We start from the raw sequence: 22332 nt of genomic DNA, 5'->3' as shown, positions 1-22332 counted from the left end.
ATCTATCTATCTATCTATCTATCTATCTATCTATCTATCTATCTATCTATCATCTTTTCAGCTGTTATTATCTGTATCAGATGAAGCACAACCTTGCTGCTTGCTGCTTAAGATCAAATCCCAGAGAACTTTGGGTGAATCACTTCACTTCTCTGCACCTCTGTTCCTCATATGTCAAATATATTTACTTCATAGGGCTACTGAGACGATACAATGAAACAAAACATTTAAAGAGCTTGCCATTGTTCCTGGCCCATAGCAAGAGCTCAACAAGTGGTAGCTCTGTCTGATACTAGCAGCAGATTCATACTAGGATGATTCTCATCACTTGATTCACCTTCAGCTTGAATGGGTTTCACTCCCCTGTAACCAAAACTGCCTCCACTCGAACATACCCACAACTTGGATACCTCACAGTGTCCAAACAGTGCCTACATGAGCCAGACACAACACAGATGAGTTCTTTAAAAGAGGTCTTGAACTTCTTTCAGAGGAAATTTTCTCCCACTGATATACCTGTGGGAAATCTGGATTTAAAAAGTGAAATTCACTCTCCTGATAATTGTTCAGTAGAGAAATTGTTGCAGAAAACACGATCGACTTCTTTATAAACTTTTTCAGAGAGATTTGTGAAGTGTTCCTTATCATTTTTCTCTCTTGCCTTCTTGCCTTAATGAATACAGTTGCTCTGAGGACTTGTGAGTATGCTGTAGTCTCTTTAGCTTCACTTCTTCCTGGATTTGGTTTGGTAGGAAAATCTTGTGCACATATAGGTAATCCCTAACATCAAAACATCATGGAGGGCTTAATGAGTAACACTGGATCTTCATGGAATATTCTTTTCCTCCCCCTTCTCCTCCTCCTTGTTTGTCCTCTTCTTTTCCCCTTCTCCTCCAGTCCCCCTGACTCTATCTGCCTTCCCTATCTCTCCCCCCAATTAACCCCCTGTCTCTGATTCTCTCTTCCCCACATTCCCACCCTCCCCAATTCTCTGAGCATCTTGTTCAGTCTTTCTCTCTCTATATATATAATATTCTCTTCCATCCATCTCTATGTCTGGCTCTGGCTCTATCTCTCTCTCTTAGTGTGTCTGTCTTCTCTGGGTATCTCTATTTCTCTCTCTGTCCCCTCTTTTTCACTGGCACTCTCTCTCCCCCTTCTTTCTCTATCTCTCACTTATTCTTTCTTAGGTCTCTCTGTCTCTCTTTTTCCATGTTTCGTTTTTTCCTCTCCTCTTTGACTTTCTTTGTCTCTGCTTTTCCCTCTCTCTAGCATGAACCCTGGTTGGAACCAGACTCTGTATTTTGTATCGTTCTTTAAGAGAAAATTTCCTGATGTAAATGGAATGTACAACATTTACTACTGCTGACAGCCTAATGAGTGACACAGTATCAGCAGACTTCACCAAATGTGTTGGAGGGGGGGGGAGAAAACGACCCTCTCAAATCACTGCAAACACTGAAGCAGATGAACAAAGGAAATTAAACCAGTTGCATCCAACAGACTTCGAAACACACCCACAAACCTTCCCTGCCCCCTCCTCCATCAGCAGATCTTCACACTTTTGCTAATACCAGCTGGTTCATACACTCCAGAAGTATCACCCTCGCCAGTTACTGAAAGTGAGACTTCAAATATGGGTTAAACCCACTTTGGTCATTAGCCAGTCTTCTGTCCAATTTTCCCCCTGGATTTTCTTCACCTGGAAACCCTGCATACTTCATACATCTATCATAGGAAAAAGACTGCAGCTACTGGGACAAGGAGACAAGGAAGGGGAAACTTGACAAACGTGGCCCAGAAACTCAATTTTTTTTTCTCTGTTTTAAAAGCAAGCAAAGAAATCAGAAGGACATTAGTAGTCTCAATTCAGTGGTAATGAGCAAACATGTGCCCCACAGACACAGAGAAATCTCTGATATTTGTGGGAGATCTTTTGGCAAAGATGTCAAAGAATGTGAGGTTAACCAGATGATGCTCACAATCTATCCTGAGAGTTTATATCCATCTGATCTTTACTCAATAGCAAGCTGGGCAGCTAGAGAAACTGAAGCACAGTTATGTCTTGCCCCTCCCACATCTTATCTTGGAGAAGCATGGAATTGACACCTCGGATGGACCTAGACAAAACCCAGGAGGTGAAGCTTGCTGGAGCCACCTTCTTTATTGTCCTCGGGAACCCAGAACTTACACATACACACACAAATACACAGCACCCCATGGTTGCCCAGATCCTGTTCCTCTTGCCAACCTCCCCACCCCGCCCCCAGCTGCTGGCCTCCATCCAAATAATATCCCTACAAACTTAACATTTCCTTGGGTTCCTACTATCTCTCCTTTTTGATGATGGATATTTATTGTTGCTATTTCATTTCTTGAAGGTCCTGTTCTCTCTCCTCTAAGAGGCAGCTTACTTGATCTAGACTAAACTTACTATATCGAGAATGGATTTAATGGGCTAATATGTTTCTACTCTAAAAGGGCATTTATTCAATGCAATAATGAAAATCTAAGAGGACTCTAGTGGTAAGCATTTTAGGCATTATGGTTGGCTGAGAGTAAAACCTTTTGAGGGCATAGTAGTTTCCTGTGCCTTTTGGAAGGGTTAGTTTTGGATAAGCCTCAAGATTCTATGCCCTTCCTTTTGGGTTTCTCTACTTCATCATACATTGATCAGGATAGAGTGTCTCTGAGTATGTGCTCCTGGATACCAATCTGTAGGCACAAATCTTTATGCACCAGAACTTAACCATGAGGATGTTCACTATACAACAGAATATTATTTAAAGCAGGCACATCTTAATATCAGTTTAGAAGATTCAGGTGCTCTAATGGTTTTGTTAGAAACTGGTCTTACTTGGAAAGCACCCCTAGAGCTTGAGAACCTAGACAATGTCCTATAGGGCACTAAGAAACGTTTATTTCATACTTTTTAGGTTATAACTTTAATGCTGTGGACCCAAGACTTTTTGCAACCTCTAGAAAAAAGGGAGTTCAAAACAGAACGAAGTTAAGATAGATTAGCAAGGAGGTAAATTTATTAGAGTTAAAAATTTTTTTTAAAGATTTTATTTATTTATTTGACAGAGAGAGACACAGCGAGAGAGGGAACACAAGCAGGGGGAGTGGGAGAGGGAGAAGCAGGCCTCCTGCAGAGCAGGGAGCCCGATGTGGGACTCGATCCCAGGACCCTGAGATCATGACCTGAGCTGAAGGCAGACGCTCAACGACTGAGCCACCCAGGCGCCCCGAGTTAAAATATTTTTTTAAAAAGAACAAAGTATTAGTCTAATACACAGAAATGCTCATTTAATCTAAGTATCTAAAATAGAAATGATTGATTCAAACACTTAACAAATGTCCACTGATTACCCACTATGTGCCAAGCATTGTGTGAGGTAAAGGACTCCAAATGGGAACAACACAGACACAGTGATTTCTAATCTCACAGAGATTATTATTGTCTAGCTGGAGAGGCAGACAACTAAGCAAATATAAAAAATATGGTAAATCTTATAATAGAAGTGCAAAAAACTACTGAAGTCTCTACAATGACACAGCAGGGACACCTAATCAAATTCAAAAGATGTGAGTGGGAAGGAGAAGAATGATGGGAAGAGTCAAGGAAGGCCTTCAAGAATCTCTAAGAACTAAAAACATCAGTAAGTGTTAATGTCTAGAATGCAAGTTGGGTATAATAAAGAGAGGATGAAAAAACAAGATGGTCAGAGAGAGAAGGGTCATATTAGCTTGTTAACAGTTTTGATTTGATCCTAAGGGCCACAAGGAGTCACTGAAAACTTATGAGCCAGCTACTGATGTAATCAGATGTGACTATGAGCACAATCAGAGCAAAAGAGAAGTCTGTATTTTGCAAATACACCTATTAACATATATAGAGCCCTCAAAGTTGTTAACATTTTCTCAAGAAATGTCTGGAAGGCATCAGATGTAAAAGAGCATGATCAAAGGCCATCTTGCTAAACTGCTCTGCAAAACCAGATTCTCCGCTGCAGTTGCAGGGTCTGGCATCATCTGCCTTTTGTCTTGGCAAAGAGCATGATTTAGAAGCATAGAGGCTTGTCTAGATTTGAGGAATGACAGATTGATCAAGCTTAAAATATTTATTGTCCTGCATAATATAAGCTACCAATCAGACCTATCTTTTTCCATCAAAGATTCAGTCAGCAAGACTTATAGCCACTTAGACCCTGGAAATGGAGCCACAAGGCAGCAGATTATGGAGTTCTAACCCAGTTCTTGGTGATCCCATAGTTGGATAGAGTGCAGTATTGACAGATGGCCCTCAAATGACCATGGAACATGGGCTCTGAGGGAAGGACTCACTTACAGACTTTCTAGTAGTCCTTGGTGAAGCCATAGTAAAGGGGATTCGTGGCACATAAAGCTCATCTCTCTCTCTCTCTCTCTGTTAGTGCCACCCTCTTATGAACTAGGTCTGTTAACTTCATCTGATATAACCTGTTTCACCTTGTCTAGAAAAGTGGGGGCCGAGGTTCAGAACATGCCCGTGCTTTCAGACCCCAGGGTCTTCCACACAATCGACATGCAGTCCATGACAACATTTGATAGAGCCATTGTTAATTGACTCTGTTTTCACTGTTTGTTTGATTTTATAACTAAACTAGTCTCCAAGGAGTAAACTTTCTAGTCCACCATATGTACTATACAGTTAATTATAACACACTCCCTCTCTTACCCGTGGACCCTGAACATAAGGATGTTTCTAGTCTACATATGGTGAACAATACTGTTCATACATTCTATGAACGACTCATTTCCTAGAGCCCTCACACAGTGGACATTAATGACTTCTTTGGGCCCCTTCTGGTTTCACCAGATGAACAAAAATGAAAATAAGCAGCTGTCACACTTTAACTTTAAAAAAAGAAAGAAAGAAAGAAATTCATCGAGCCTAATCCAATTTGGAGAAGTATTTGGCTTAGAAAGAGGGAATCGGCTGCACCATTGATGGCAAAAAGCTCGCTTACTAATGCACCACTTCCTGACATTCAATTTGCACAATTTGTCTCTTATTATCTGGCAACTCTCAGAAGATTTTGGAAACAGAAAAAAAGAAGGGAGAAACATAACAAGCAGTAAGATTAAGAAGTGAGAATGTGGGGGGCACCAAATTGAGAGTCAGATAACTAACTCCTAGACCATGTGTCTCCGGGCCCAGCAATGCCTGTTGACAAAACACTCCAACCAGATAATGGCCGCAAAAGAGAACCAAATGGAAGGTTTGCCAACACACAGTAATAAAACAAAAGCCACTTTATGTTAGCTACCCGGCACTTTAGACACCGGAGAACTCATTCGAATCTAAACTTAGATGTGATATATCTGAGAATATTACCATACACCTAGACAGAGAAAATTGCATATTTTCCATCATAAAAAAATATCAAAATGTTTTATCTGTGCTTCTGCAATTCAAAAATGACTGAAGCTGTGAACTTCAAATTTGGCAAGATTGTAGTCCTCATTAAGGAAGGGAATGAAAGCCAATTTTGAAGAAAAATGGTTTCCTATTTTTGAGTGTAGAAGGTTGAAACAATGAGTGTTGAACCTAAGATGAAGAACATTCCCTCTGCCGTTTTAACTTCCATTTGGATAAAGATTATTAACCAGAGAATAAAACTAGACATGTCTCTTTTTTGACTTATAAAAGAAAACATCTTTCCTGATTCCTTTATTTCCACCTTTCTCAATCAAAGTTCAGTGTGTTTACATGAAACTAAAATGTAAAATTAAAACACCTCAAAAGCAGATAATTCATGAAATTACTGTACTTTGGCCAGCGTAGGCCTGGGGCCATCTATCCCCACGTAATTTTGGAGTTATATGCTGTGGTATAACGCTCAGGATGTGTAAGCGCCTGAAAGGATTCTGTTAGAGGAAGTGTAGCTTTGGAATTTCCTGATTTGACTGCAAAGATTTCAGTCTTAACACTGTGTCAATATTGGTTTTAAATATATACATATTTGTTTATTGGCACACATGCACATACACACAGGAATCGCATCCATAAAATGCACCCACATCTGTGGTTAAACACAGCAGCTGTTTAATAGCCCAGTAGAACAATCTGAAAAAATTGGGACCTGAATTAAGAATCCCACATCCAGGCTAAGCTGCAGCAGGAACTGAGGCCCTGTATAAGGAATGCAGCCTTGAGAACTCTCCAAGCTTCCTCCACATGGAACTCCTTTGCCAAAGTCACAGCGTGCTTCCCAAAGTTTGGAATTGATCATGAAAGACCCTGACTTTATTCCTTACTCTAATAATGGTCTTGTAACAAATACTTTGAAGGTTGGCTCAAAGTAGAACCAGGACAACCTAAAGTCTGCTAAATGTATCCGGTTTCTGCCCTGAGATCTCTGTGACATCAACGAACAAAAGAAACAGAAGCAATTCAAAGGGTCTGTCCACGTGACCACAAAAGAAAAGGCCTGTCCCGTGATCAAGTGCCCCACAGGTGCTGGCTGAAGAGCTGGTGCACACCTGCTGTTAGCAATCCCAACCACGGCACCTCCTTTGGCTGTGCTCCACGTGTCTGATAACCTAAGCAAGAATAATCTGGGAAATAACAGAGGAAATGCACGGCAATTTGAAATTGCACCCGTAAATCATGAGGGCACACTAAAGCAGGTAATCTTCAGTGTAAGGCTGCCCTGACTTAGTGATTTTTTTTGCCATTGACTGAGGTTTTTGGACATCCTGCCCAGGGGTGTACAGAAGACAGAGTAGGTCACCTTCCAGTCACCTGTAACTGCCCGATTCTCCAGATGCAGAGATGAGACATTTTTATTACAAAATGAGTTTGCAGATTTTCGTTGCTGTTTTTCTCACTAAATTTCCTTTTCCTCTCTATGCATGTGTTTTCTTTTTCTTTTTTTTTCTTCTAATTTTGCTTTTTAACATGTGAGTTGAATCAGTGCATCTTACCCACACCCTACCACCACATTTTCCTTCCAACAGCTGCAGAATGAATTCCAATTACCCCAGCCTACCACTCAAGGCCCTCTGTAATCTGATTTCATTCATGCATTCTTCATTTATTCATACGTTCACTTATTCACTGTTTTCATCAAACTTGTATTTATTAAGCATCTATTATGTCTGCAGTATAACGATAGGAGTGGAAACACAAGAATAAGATATGTTATCTGCACCAAGGAACTTAGAGTCCAGCATGAAGCAAATGCAATAACTATTATAGGATGGAGCAATGTATGAGGCATCATGGGACAATGGAGAACAGTGTGCCTAATTTTGCCTTAAAGGAGATGTCAAGTGCGAGCTAAGGTTCAAAGCCTGAGTAGGACTTACCAAAGGATATGCAAAATAGCGTGACAAGGGCTGTTATAAATAGTGGGAACTGTGTGAGCAAATCACTGGGTGGAGAAGAAAAAGGTGGGCAGAGTGGGAGAACCCAACATAACATTTCCATATGGCCTTGCTGTGATAGGTAGATCAGGGGGGTTGAGGATTGAGATACAGGAGAATAGAAAGGTTGGCAACAGTCTGTCCACATAAGGCCAGGAGAGCTCTACTGGAAGTTCGGCTTGTTTCATGGTTTGGTAGACATTGAAAGATTGTAATTAAGATTCTAGATCTAGTTACTCTAGAAAGATTCTAGTTGGCTTATATTTTTGTAAAGTCACTTGATTATGCAACATGGAAGCCATGCCTAGGGAACTCCATTTCCCTCATTTCCCACCATTCTGCCTCTTCCCAAAGTTTACTCCATTCAACTGAGTCATGCACCAAAGAAGAACTATTTCTCCAACCCAGGTGTGCAAGAAATAAGCCTATCCAAATTACGATACAAGTCCCCTTTTCTCAGGAAATGCAGGGTCCTCCTCCCCTTTTCCCAAGATTCTAAGTTCTTCCAGGGTGAGTGCCTGGAGAATCTGACAGCTATTATATTTTATCTGCTCTATGCTTTTGTAGGGGACCTGTCCTGCGCCTTTATGCACCAAAGCACCTGCCTCATTGTAGACAACAAAACCAATCCCTACTGAACGAAAGGTTACTCTTTCTTCATCAAATCTTTGTTCTCCACTGAAGGCTTTGCACCTAATAGTTTTGCAAGTCTTTTTGGCCAGGACTTTGGGTAGATCACCTGGAGATCTTGTTATTTTTCAAATTCTGTGTCAAGTCAGTACGAGGTGGGGCCTGAGCTTCTGCTTTCTAACAAGTTCCCAGGTAATTACCATGCTGCTTGTCCACAGACCACACTTGGAGCAGCAGGGATCTGCATGTTAATCATATCCTACTTCTTCTGAGACATGTCTTCTCTATTATTAATATATTATTTGGGATTTTTTAAAAAAATCATTCAGTTATTCACATAACTCAAGAATATTAGATCTTTTTTTTTAAAGATTTTATTTATTTATTTGACAGAGGGAGACACAGTGAGAGCAGGAACACAAGCAGGGGGAGTGGGAGAGGGAGAAGCAGGCTTCCCGCGGAGCAGGGAGCCCGATGTGGGGCTCGATCCCAGGACCCTGGGATCATGACCTGAGCCGAAGGCAGACGCTTAACGACTGAGCCACCCAGGCATCCCATATTAGATCTTTGAAGCAAATAATATGCTTTCCACATTCTTGTACCTTCCACATGAAGGTTAGCTACTCAGTAACTGATGGATTGTTCCAAGATTTGCTGATCTCATGCTTCATGCTGCTTTTCAGCCCTTTCCTGGCTGTTGGCTATCCCCAGGATTCAGCTCAAACTCCTCAGAGCATGTTGAAAGAGTGTCACCTGGTCCCTGTTCCCTCTGTAGCCTCATCTGCTGCGCCCCTACCTCCTGCTCTGTGCCCCACCATCACATATGGGAAGTTTTCTTAAATACTCGAGGGGCTCGGGGGGGAGTACCTGACTAGCATGCAAAAGATGCCTCCCCTGAGGTCTCTGAGGAGTTAAGGAAGGGCTGGGAAATATGTTCCATTACTTTTGCCCTTGACTTCCGGCCTGGATCCAAGGCTCTCCATAACTCGGAGGCAAGCATGGCCTCTCCTGGGATCAGAGGCAACGAGAAGTTGAACCACGTAGCCTGAGGACTGGGCCATCATTCCCTCCAACCCTCAGGGTCTCTATCCTCCTTCTATCCTCTCTTCCCCATTGTGTTTGCATCCGCGCACTGGCTACATCCAGCTTTGCAGAACTTCTTCCACCCTCTGGTCTAAAGTTTCTAATTACTTTTCTCACTACATTTTCTAGCATGAGAATTTGGGTGTTTTTTTATTGTGTTTTTTTTTTTCCTCAGAATATTCATCTGTTTCTCTTCATTAGTTTTTCTTCTAGGGCTTCCATCCCAGCACTTTTTTCTTTTGCCTTCTGGGTCCCCCTGCCCTGATGGTAACGTGGTGCCTGGGTGACAGTGAACAGCCTTCCCTTCCTAACTGGCCAAGATGGATGCTGCGAGTTTGGCTTTCCAGTTTACTCCTCTTGTACCAACTCTTGTTCTATAAAATTGGATGTTACGTTTTCATGGCCTCCCAGATACCATTTAGCATGCCTTCATCTCTTTCCTCATCTTAATTAGAGCCTGTTACACTCACATGTACAAATTAAAACAAATTTTACATACATTTCCTTTATGGGTCCTGGCGATTTGCAGGGTGAGCATGGAAGGGAGTACGTTACGTGAGGAAGTTACAGCCTACAGCCGCTACCTGCTCTCGATGCCTACACGGGGTTTGCTGATAGGCGGTCCAAGGGGTCTCAAGGCTGGAATCCTGACGATGAGTCCTGCACCTGCCGGGGGAAGTGATCCAATCAGAGCTTGTTGAGGCAAAGTGACATCAGTGAAGATCTCCTCCCTCCCTTATCAGGCTGCGGATTGCTTTCCCCTAAGCCACCAGAAATCTAGACTCATCAGAAACTTAAAGGAGAGCCTCACCTAGCTGCTTTCTCCCCTACGGGACTTGCCTATCATTAGACTAGTGGCTTAGGGCTTGGCGTGAGGGTTTCGTCCAGATGTGGTGGGCTTCAGGCTCTGGAACATTCTTCCTTTTAAGTGGTGGCCTGAAACTTGCCACCGAAAGACACAGGCAAGAGTATTTTTAAGCTCTTTAGAGGATATTAGTATATTGCCCAAATGTCCCCTTGGGCAGATTTCCGTTTTCCTTATGCATTAGATTAGCATACTAAGGGTATGCTTTCTCATAAATAGTGAGGCAGGAATGGCCAGGTTCTGCTAAATCAGGATGCTCCACAGGATAGCCCCGCGTATTACTCTGGTTCATAATCTTAAACCCAAAGAAATGAGATGGAACCCAGAGGAATCCAGCTGTGGTGCACTGAGCATTTTAATCAAAACAGCGAGCTTTACTCTTCAACAACCACACTGTCCTCTGTGGAGACTGTTATGTCCAGCAGCAAGAAAGGTACCATTGCCATGTAGGTGTGAATACATTAGAAAGAGCCAAGCTAAACTGGGAAGTCATCAGAGACACAAAGGGGAAGGTTGGTAGACGCCAGGGAAAGGACAGTACGGAGGAATGTTACCATGTACCCGGAGCTCAGGCACCTGCTCTGCACTGTCACTTTGGAAAGAATTTTGACCATTGTTTCAACTTTATAATAACTTCCCAATGCTTAAAAAATGCCTTGTAACTCGAGCCCCCACTTCCGTATAAAAATTAAAATGTATTGATCGCTGCCTCCTTTACATTTCAATTTCAGGGTGCTAAACGGAAGGAGTTGTCATTTTCTTTCTATCACTTTCCTGCAAAAGGGGGAGAAAACAAACACAGGTGCTTTAAATTTTCAAGGTGCAAACTAAATTACACGATGCCCAGGAGTGTGCAGTAGCTTTTCTTTGTTTGAGCATGGAATAAAAGACAGATAATTAGGAAATTGGGAGTCTATTAATTTTCCAAATTTACTCATGCAAGAACCACTGAGCTATGGTGATATTTGCTTACCTCGTCATTATGCAAAAATATATTAGCTAATTATTTTGACTAATGCAATTAAGATATGCATATTTAGCATAAACCATACAATAGAAATGTTACAGTCAGCAATTGCTGGGCTGTGCTCATGGGTAGCAGAGAGGCAAAAGTCCCTGCTCAGTCTCCAATGGTAAGCCACAAGATTGCTACAACTCTGCCTGCACTGTTATTATTAGTTTGGTTGCAGTAATTAATTTACTTTACAGCATGACTAGGTAGCACAGCTAACAGTGGTATTAATTTTTGTTATGAGACACCTGAAGACGTCAGCTTTTGAACAGCTTTTTGCACCTTTAATTGCCTTAATCAGTGGAAATGCAGTATCTCTTTCAGAGATCCAATTAAGAACACTACTGTTATTTTTCTTTTCTCTCTAACCCTTGCTAATGAATACAGGAGCTAGTGAAAGTTAAGGTGCCGGCAGCAGCCAAGAGAGGCATCTTCTCTTCTTAACCTGGGAACCCCACCGAGCCCGGAGCTCCTGAATGACAGAAGGACACTTTGACAGCATCTCCGTGGGGCTCCGTCATCCCACAGGCCCTTGCAACTCGAAGTGCAAAACAGCCTGGGCCCACCTTGGACCCTCTAAATCACGGTCTGCATTTTAACAAGATCCCCACGTGATGAGCTCACGCATGAAAGTTAGAGAAATGCTGCTGGAAAGAAGGGGGCCAGAGCCAGGCTTGCACCTGAATGAAGGTGGCATGGTTGAATCGGTGGTGTCATTTAGAATGTGCTGGAAAGGCACCCATGGACAAAACCCATGACCTCCAGTGCCTACCACTTACAGAAGCATTTTGATCTCTGGGCGTTTCATAATACAACGCACGTGCTGTTGAGAGTCTAAGGTTTTTCTCGGCTCTCATTTTACCCCTGCCAGCTTAGAGGCTGGAAAAGTGAAGCAGGGAAGATGCTGGAGAAAAAAGGCCAAGCCAGGAAAAGAGTTGGAGAAAGAGTGTAATGAAGATGATCTTCCATCTCACAGTTGTGGCACAGGGCTGGGCCCCACATTGCTTTCTATCTGGGCTGCAGCATGATCTTGTCAAAGGATGTCAGTAGGGGTCCTTTTAATAGCGCCGTCTGTCATGACACATGTCCTACAAACCCCAGGTTAGTGCTGGTTCTTTCTCTCCTTTTTGGTTCTTTCTCCTTTTGTCCTCACTCAGGAAGACTTACAGGATCATGTGACAGCCTTTATGTTACTCAGATTTCAACTTTCCAGAACGTTCCTCTCTGGCTTATCTTCACCAGCTCTCCCCTCTCTAGTCACCCATATTACATGGTATCTGATCCTTCTGGAAAACACCATGGAGACCTTTTGTTCCCACTCCTAGCCACAAACTGGCCCTTCATGTTACATGTAAGTGCATCCAAAATCCGGCCCGTATCATCTGTATACCCATTTTATGTCCAGTTACTAAAATTTTGTGTCTATGGAATCAAGCTCTGTTTATTGTCACCTTTCTAGCATCTAAAATTATCTAGGCCAGCCTAGTTTAGTAATCAGTGATGTAGCCATTAGCAACAGTGAAAGAACCTCTTTACTAGTAAAAGCAGCAGAACCAATGAGCAGAAGAGAAGCATTCAAACTTCCAGAAACAGTCACCTTATATGCTCCTGTTGAATGAGCTGAATTGCATCCTCCCCTCAAAAACTTCATGTTGAAGTCCTAGCCCCCATTACTGCAGAATTTGAGCTTATGTGGAGATAGGGCCTTGACAGAGGTAATTAGGGTCAAAGGAGGTCACTAGGATGGGCCCTAATCCAGTATGACTTGCGCCCTTATAAGAAGAGAAAATTTGGACACAGACACACACAGAGGTGAGATGACATGAAGACACAGGGAGGAGAGAGGCCTGGAACAGAGCCTTCCTTCACAGCCCTCAAAAGGAACCAACCCTGCCGACACCTTTGGCCTCCAGAACTGTAAGACAACAACTTTCTGTGGTTTAAGCCACCCATCTGTGGTACTCTGTCATGGCAGCCCATGGAAATAAATGCAGCTCCTTCAAACAAACAAACAAACAAACAAACAAGCAAACAACCCAGAATTTTTGTTCACGTACATATCCCCCTTACAACATCAAACATTACAGTGCCACGTGGTAGGTATTCTATAAACACTCCCTGAGTGAACAAACAGATGAAGAAATGGCTGCATGCATAAATGAATGATTTAAGGAACTATTCCCTGGTCTTGAAAATAAGACACATCTTCCTTTTTTGGGCCTAATGATTCTGCAAGAACTTGTATGATACATGCCTTCCATCCCAAGGAGAAACAAGAGCTGAACCCTGAACAAATCCCCTGGAGAAAAAAAAAATGTTAACTTTGTGGTCCCTCTTCCCAGACACAAGGGGCTCTTTGTTTATTCTTTAAGGAGCCTCCCACATCCCAAGGAGCATGAGTCAGCCGGGTGGCAAACATATTTGTTTTCACATATTAGTCATATATTTGATAGAGTGTATAGCAAATGTATGTGATAACATAAAATATATTTTAAAATTACAAATTTGGACAGCTGTCATGACATTTGAAAGAGTACATTAAAAATGTTTCTATATTGGTTTTTTAAATGCCATGCCGAATGGCTAAATTTGTCAGCCTTTCCACATATTTTATTTGCTTGTTTTGGGATTTTTCACAAGGAGCTCACTAGGTGATTTCTGGGCAATTGGTCAAGATTAGTGAAAACTCCACTTTGTACAGGGCTAAATACAAAGGGAGTCTAAGATGAACCGGCCCAACTCGAGCCAGTTTGTCTTCCTTCAACAGCTTACCTTGAGCAAAATAGACAAGAAATGATTAGGAATGAAGTGGGAGATTTAGCAAACGGGTTGGCAGAACAACAAGAAAGTACTACTTGGGGCTCAGAAACGGGCACTTCAAACATTATGTACTTGGGCTAAAGTTGACACCATGTCTCATGTGCCCCACCCAAAGCAGAGAGAGTCGCTCCACCCCTGTCAATTTTTGCCATCAGGCAACACAAACCTAGAGCAAGAAAACCCAAAAATGCAAATTAAAAAAAACTCCCCACATTTTCAATTATAACTTTTTAAGAACGCTACACAAGCCAAATTAAGCATGTCAAGAGGCCAGATGTGGCCTGTGGGCTGCCACTTGGCAAACTTTTCATTACTCAGTGCTCAAAAAGGCTGGAAATCAGGCCAAAGGATTTCCATACCACACTGAGTTCTCATCTACACACCTATTCTAAGGAATTTGGCTTTGGGGCTACCTTATATGTGAGCCGACATTATATGTTTATTTTATCTATTATACATATTTTTAATATATTCCGTAAAATGCCCATCGTGCGAGAGACAAATATCGGCACAGATAACCCGGTGCATTATAAGGCTTTTTTATTGTTGGGTTTTATTGGCAATTACAAGATTTTATTTAGGGTGAATTAAAATATTAAAATTGGCTTCCTTTGTCTGAATGTTTAAGAGCTGAGAGTAAGGAGTGGAGGCCCATATGCATGATGGTGGCAGAAGGAAGATTGCCCAGAACCCAAAATTTGCCTCGGATCACCAAGTGTCAACTGTACTGTGACAACGTTAAGTTGTCCTTTGGAAATGAGCTAATCCTTAAACTGTGTGCATATCCAAAACATTAGCTATCTGCTGTCAGGCCTTTATGTGCCACATGCTGAGTTAATTAACACAGAGATGCTTGATACTGGAACCCTCCAGAGGGGAAAACAGGAAGAGGTCCAGGCCTGAGAACAGACAGAGCCCTCAGGGGGATGGAAAACACAGGGGTCTGCTCAGTTTTTGTTTCTTTCTGCACTTGTGATACAAGGTCAATGGGTTAGTCAACCCCATTTCTGTTCCATTGTCTGTTGTAACTCTCAGGAAGAATCCTCTATGAATAATGAAGCCTCATTGCCTTCCAAAAATTAAACATCCAGATTCCTGACACTGTTCCTATGATGGTCAAAGAGAAAAGTTCCCCAGAAAACTGGCTCGCCCCTACAGACGCAGTCCCTTGGAGCCACCACCACACAGTGGCATTTATCTCTGCTCACAGTTTCATCCTTAGAAATGTATTTGTATATAAATGCATTTATACACGTTAATGGAAAACATGACCAAATTTTACATTTTTACACTGTGGTGAATGTCCGTACACACAGCGACACACAGATATCCCTTCTTCTGTAGTTTTAGGGCCTAGTTAATAGAGAAAGCCATTCCATCATCGATTACCTCTAGAATGTAGGATGGTAGTATGTGTCTCTGAGGCTCATGCCTAGAAATCATGGCACACCTTTTGAGGGAAGGCATGTGGCAGTTGACGGCAAATATTTTAATAACACTGTGAGGGCCAAGGAACTTCTTCTAGGCCGGCTAGGAGCCACGGGGATGGAGAAGAAAGGAACAGGAAGGGAGATACTCTGAAAGAGGAAGAAATAAGTCTTGGAAATTAAATACAGTGGACCCTTGAGCAACATGGGTTTGAACTGTGCGGGTCCACTTATATGTGGATTTTTCACAGTACGGTAATATAAATGTATTTTCTCAATAACATTTTCTTTCCTCTAGCTTACTTTATTGTAGAAATATGTATATAATACACAAACATATGAAATACATGTTAATCAATACTTTATGTTATCAGGAAGGCTTCTGGGCAACAGTGGGCTAGTAGTAGTTAAATTTTGGGGGAGTCAGAAGTTATAGGCAGATTTCCAACTGCAGGAGGGATTGGGACCCCTAACCACTGTATTGTTCAAGGGTTAACTGCATAATGTCAATATATTGCTAGGGTTTCAAGCATGAATGCCGAGGAAGCTGATGCAGGGAAAGAGAGGGAGCTAGAGAAACTGGTGGAGAAGAGGTGGACTAGCATGGTGGCTGGTCACCAGCTGGGGAGTGAGATGGACCTGACTACTAGACACATGACCCCAGGGAATGCCTTTAACTCTCTGAGCAGTAGTTTCCTTAACTGTGCATTAGGAATGACAACATCTTCAGACAGTGGTCATAAGGATGAAAACAGAAAATGTACATATCAGAGGTAGTAGAGCACAGCCTTTAAAAGCATGGATTCTGGATTAGGATTAGACACATTCTTTTCCCCATTAAGGTTATTTCCTTGATAATCTTGTAGCCTTGGGCAAGTTATCTAAGGACTCCAAACCTCCCTGTCCCCACGTGTATGATTAAAATGATAATAATAGTACTTGCCTCATTAGTTTGTTACAGGGATTAAATAAGGCAATATATGTAAATCACTCCAACCAGTGCTGATATATAATAACCACTGAATGTGTACTAACTATTACTAGGTAGAATGCTTAGCACAGTACCTGGAACCAAAGAAAAGCTCAACTAACAATATCCCTGAGGATGCTGATGGCAACATGTAGAGTTGTGTTCAAATAGTGCTATAATGGAACATCAGTAAGGAAAAGCACTCAACAGAGATACAGAAACGAGGAAAGAGCCACAGAATAGCAATGACAACCAAAGTTCCACTCTGCCCAGAGTGAGAACACAAGAGACGTCCCTGGCTCATGAGACACGAGCCACGTTGGATCATCATGGTTGTGTCCATCACCCTTGGCCTTGGCAATTCTCAAGCACAGTCTACAGATCAGGGTTCACAGAAGCTCATCAAAGCCCCACAGTGCAATGTTGGAGAAGTATCTCAAACTATACTGACATCTGCCCCACCAGACATCATGGTTCTCGTCTCCCCTTAGCCTTTCCTACATCTCACCCCACAACACCCCCACTACTGCTGCCACCATCATTTTGGCTAATTTTGCATTAGCCATGTGGACTGTCGGATGGTTTCTGCTGTATTTTGTTGCCCTTTCAAATATTTCTTAAATAGAAGACTGTACCATCTGGTGGACAATCTGCCTGTGTGCTATCTCACCTATCACAGCATGGATCCCACTCCTATTAGGGAAGGAGTGAGGAAGAGAGAAGCTGCCTGCTAGAATACTGCCTCTGGCCGCCTGCAGCCCTATTGTCACTGGTCTGCCCCCTTTCTCCCAGTGGCCTGGTTCTGCCTGCACAGCAGTCAGTTTCTGTGTGTGGAGCAGATGTTTCTCCCACTCACTCCATGGCCAGGCTATTACTCGTGGGGCTTCAGGTAGCAGATGTCTCCATAGATAGACCTCTCAGACCTGTGCTGACATTTTACCTACATAAGCACCAAATGGTGGTGCAGCTAAACTTCATAAGTGGGAGAGAGAGCAGCTAAGGGCTCAGTTAAACCCCACGCAGAAAACTCTACCAAGTAAAAAAATTGATTTAAGGTGCTCAGAATATTAATAATTCCCAAAGAAGGAAGGCATCCACAGATATAATGAGGTATATATATATATCATATACCCATGGACTTTGACAGAGAGGCTCACGGCATATGTATTTACCTTTTATTCTGCTCCAGGGAACAACAGTTGTGATGGAAGAAAAATGGAGAGTTGGTGTTTTGGGCTTAGAAGATGACAGTATTAATGGTAGCATCAAGACTTGAGGACATTCTCTGGTAAACTTCATTTGATAGGAACAACAGCAACTTTCCTGATCTGTTTTCCATTTGGGGGTGAGCAATGTGGTTTCAATGAGGCCCATGGCAGAATCCCAAATGACTGTCAAGTATGGCAGTTGTCCATTTGTTAAGAATGGGAAATCTAGAACCAAACCATTTGGGGCTGGACCCAGACTCTACCTTCTACTAAATGTGTGACCTTGGAAAAATTATATAACCTCAATTTTCTCATCTGTACAATGGGTATAATAATAGTGCCTACCTCATAGAGTTCTTTGATTCAAAAACCCTTATAGCACTTCCTATATACCAGACATTCCCTTAAACACTTCATAAGTCAGCCAAAAAAATAGCTCCCCCCTTTCCTAAATGGAATCATGGCATAACACCAGTACCAATTTTGAACTTGTGTTCATATCTACATCTCATGACTCATGTGTGGTCAAATGGTCAATGTCACAGACTCCCGAACTGAGAAGGCTCAGGATGGACTTTCTTTTCTCCCATGCCACATGGATAAAGGCTGCACTCCATGCTTGCTACTGCCTCTCCTTTGATACTTGAACCAAGGCAGGATAGGAGTAATTTGCAAGGTCAGCAGGTAAAAACTCTCTACATCATTCCAATTTAAAATGGCATCTCCCCAGTCATCTAATGCAATTTCTCCCAATATCCCACTAAAATACACATGAAAACACATAATAAAAGGAAAATTCACCACAAAATCAAAAGCTAAGCTCGGCAGATGACCTGTGGTCAGAATTCTAATTCTATTAATTATGGATTTCTACTAATTACAAGGCTGATGGAACTGGAAGTAAAAAAAAAAAATTAGTGTCTATCATACTTTGTCTCATGAACTAGATAGAGCAGTCTCATTCAGACAAAAGTAGATTAGAAAATTCTTCATTTCTCCCCCAGTACCTTCTCTCTTACGCCTACCCAGCCATACCAAAAAACATGGTGGCTATTTCTCTCATCACACCAGAGGTGTTTGTGAGACAATAATTTGAGCTAACATTTATTGATTAGTTACTTTGTGGCAGGCACTCTGCCAAGCACTTCACGTATGTTAACGGAATTAATATCCACAACAACCCAAAAGAGTAGATGCTTCATCCTTACCCTCATTACAAAGTCAAGGAAACAAAGGCCTAGAGAAGTTAACTGACTTTAGCTAAAAAAAATGGCAAATCAGAATTTGAACCTGGGCAGTCTAGGTCTAGAACTTGGGTTTGAAATCACTATACCTGACTCAGTTATTCCAATCATCCCTCATATTTCAATACCCTTACAGAGAATAAATATTTTTTAAAAATATATAAGAAAGCACATGGAACTCATGATGCAAATTGCATTGGGAAAAGCATAGGCCCTAGAAGTAAAGGAATAGGGACAATGGAGGGAATGCAAATAGCCTTGGTTTCAGCACACGCTTACAAGTCTACATTTTCCTGAACTCTGTGGGTTCAGAGGGATAGAGAACTAGGTGCCAAGAATAGGGGAAGCTCTCTCTTTAGCCCATCAAAGCCTCTCTCAATGAAGACCAGTTCAACAGTGGAGCCTGAGCTGAGAGGTACAAACATCAACCTGCCCTCCTACTTACATTTCAGCCAGCAGTGGACAACAAATAGAATCAGGGCAAAATCCACAGGCTTTTTTGTTTGGCAAATGGTCGGTCTGAGTTGATGTGACCTTCTTTGAGATTCAGTAAAAAGAAAACGTATATATACAGATGATAGAAAATACTGAAGATTAAAGAAATGGACATTATCCTAAAGACTAGGAGGAAAATATGAAAATGATTTACAGTAGGGACAAGAAAAAAATAGAAAACTCTTCCATATTCTTGGTAGAATTGGAAAAGTCATGGTATCTATGAAAGAGCAGCAGAAATCTTGAATAGACTGACATAACAATTGAGCTAGATCCTTAAGGAAGAATTGCAAGAAAGCTAAGTTTGCATTGGTAAAATAAAATCTAACTTAGAGAGAATAGAGAGCAGATCCAACAATGTCAAAAATAAAAGCAGCAATGTGGAGGACAAACCAGAAAATTTGTTTTGAATGCAAAGAAAAAGCATAGAGATGAAAATGATGAGAGGGCAGAACATAAAGCTAGAACTTTAGGAATATAGTTATTGCAGGAAAACAAGAGAGGAAAAAAAAGAACCAATGCCAAAGAAATAAGAAAAGATAAAATTAAAGAAAAATTTTCAGGACTAAGTTTGCTTGCTAAAGGGGCTAATCCAGTCAAAAAGAAAGAAAAAAAGAAAGAGAAATTAAAAAGTGGTAGAGCATCAGAAAGAGAGACAGAGATGAGGGACATGGAGGAGAATAAGAGACAGAGAAACTAAGAGAAGGTGAGATCCAGAGAAAGTGAAAGAGGACACAGGAAAAAAATGTGGAATTACAACGAATCAATCAGTCATTCAAGCATCAAGCATCCCTACAGAAGAAAGAGGCTGCTCCCTGTGGTGGACCTTGTTGTCCCAGCATACTTCTCTCATCCTCAGCACATTGGCATAGGCAGCTGGACCTCCAACAGCCAACCCCCAGGATCCTCTTCCAGTCTTTCTCTGACCCTGCCCTTTCTCTGCCCTTGCTGATGTCTACAAGTGCTGGGGGATCAGTAACTACCAGAAGCTGTATTCAAGCAGTAAGAGAGATGATTTGGTGATTACATACCCCAGTGTCCTCACTTCTCTGAGAGGGTAACTTTGGGAAATGTGTTCTACACTGACTTCCACAATTAATCCAGCATGATTCAGCTCCAGATGGATACAGTGGTATCTGGCTTGCTAACCCACTCTAGGACATACCTCTTATCTGCTGCCTTCCTTCCCTGTCTTGCACCTCCACCCCCCCTCCTTCACTTGTCAAATAAACTCCTCACACTTGATTCCTTGCCTCTGAGTTTACTGCTGGGGGAACTCAAAACACATCCTCAATGAAAAACTAAAATCAGGCCAGATTGCTTTCAAATACTAAATATCAGAAAACCATGGTACCAAGTTTATCCAGGTTTAGAATAAGTGATTTGGGGCCCATGAATTTAATGCTCAGCCAAGTTGACGTTCATATGACAATTACAGGCTTTCCCAACTAGGCAAGAGCTCAGAAAACACTCTTCTTTCAAGTATTACTTGAAGACTACCTCTAGCCTTTAAAGTGAGGAATCAAAGAAACTCTAGAATAAGGAATTTGTGACATTTGGTGGTTTCCTAATCCTACCCAGACACCTTTCTCACAGGTCACATTTTGATTACTACTCTCTTATCTGGGAGATTTTTTTAGAATCAGTTTTCTTCTGCTTCATGTGTTTGAAATGGTTATTCAAACAATGACTTCCATAATGGAATTTCTAGTTTGGGCAAGTGGTAAGAGTAATAAAAGCAACCAACACATATCACATGCTCACTAGGAGTTAGGCACTGAGCCATTTCTCACTTAATTTCACAATAATCTAATGAGGTAGGTACTGGCATTATCCTAAAAGAGGAAACTGAGTCACAGAGAGGTTAACTTCCTCAAGATGGCATAGCCTGTAAGGGCCTGTGTGGATTCAGAAACGTAGCCTTACTCCAGAGTTCTCTCTCTGAATCATTCTGCTTGCCCTTTATGGTCTTTCAAGGGAATTCCCAAATATAAGCCCCAATGTACTCTCTCTCATTCTATCATGGGCCATTAGGAAAGAGGACTGTCATCAGGATCAGAAGATGTTGCCAGATGTTTCCCCACTCATCTTTCATTTAAATAGGTCCAGCAAAATGGAGGGGATGTTTGCAATGACTGGAAAGATGATGCTGTGCAGGGTTATAAGCTATTTTTAAGAGCAACCTCAAAATGGCCATCAGACTAATGATGAGTGGCTCTCATTCTAGAGCAGTATTTTCCCATTGAGCTTTCTGTGATGATAAAAAAGTCCAAATGTGTCCTATCCAATATGATATTGGATATCATTTCCTAGGAAATGGGGGATGTTCCGAGGTCACAAAGGAAATGGAATAAAAAACAAAAATCTTACCATATCCCTCTACTTAAGTGTCTGAATCAAAATTGTCTCCCTATTCTGTAACCCAAACAAAAATTCACAAATAAAGAGGGTAGAATCGGGAAGTGAGGTTGTTATAATGGCAACATGTGGCTATTGCATACTTGAAATGTGGCTGGTGAGGCTGCAGAAATGAGTTTTTAATTTTATGTAATTTTAATTGAGGATGAGGATTTAAATTTAAGCAGCCACATGTGGCTGATGACTACCACACTGCACCACGTAGCTCTAGAAGCAGGAAGGGCTTCCAGGCTCCCGTCTCCAGCATCCTCAATTTGCATGGTACCAACTAGAGAAATTCTGCCTTTACCAAAACTTGGGGCTGAAAAGTTGTTCCAACAATCCAAAACAGACAACAGACCCCCTTCGGAGCATTTATGGCTCTTAAGGAGGCACACACACACACACACACACACACACACACACACTCTCCTGTCTCACCAGTATTGGTGACTTCACTCCCAAGATGCTGCTGGTGCTGCCGGCAATCTCTCTGGAAATGCAATGGTTTCCAAACCACATTCTTTACTCCTGAGTTTGCTACGGTGCTTCAGAGATTCTGCAAACATTTAATTAGGATTGCATTCATAAATATGTTTAACCACTCAAACAGTAATTTAAAACACTCAAGTGATATGAACAAATGTGAGATCACTAAGTGTAACCTGGTACTGTCAGGTTGACTTGTGTTTCTGCCAACTTTGGAATCCCGTGTCTGCAGTCATTTCCTAGGAAATGGGGGATGTTCCGAGGTCACAAAGGAAATGG

Source organism: Neomonachus schauinslandi, chromosome 14 (genome assembly GCF_002201575.2).
Source record: "Neomonachus schauinslandi chromosome 14, ASM220157v2, whole genome shotgun sequence".
Classification (NCBI taxonomy): Eukaryota; Metazoa; Chordata; class Mammalia; order Carnivora; family Phocidae; genus Neomonachus; species Neomonachus schauinslandi.
This window is presented reverse-complemented; position numbering follows the sequence as displayed.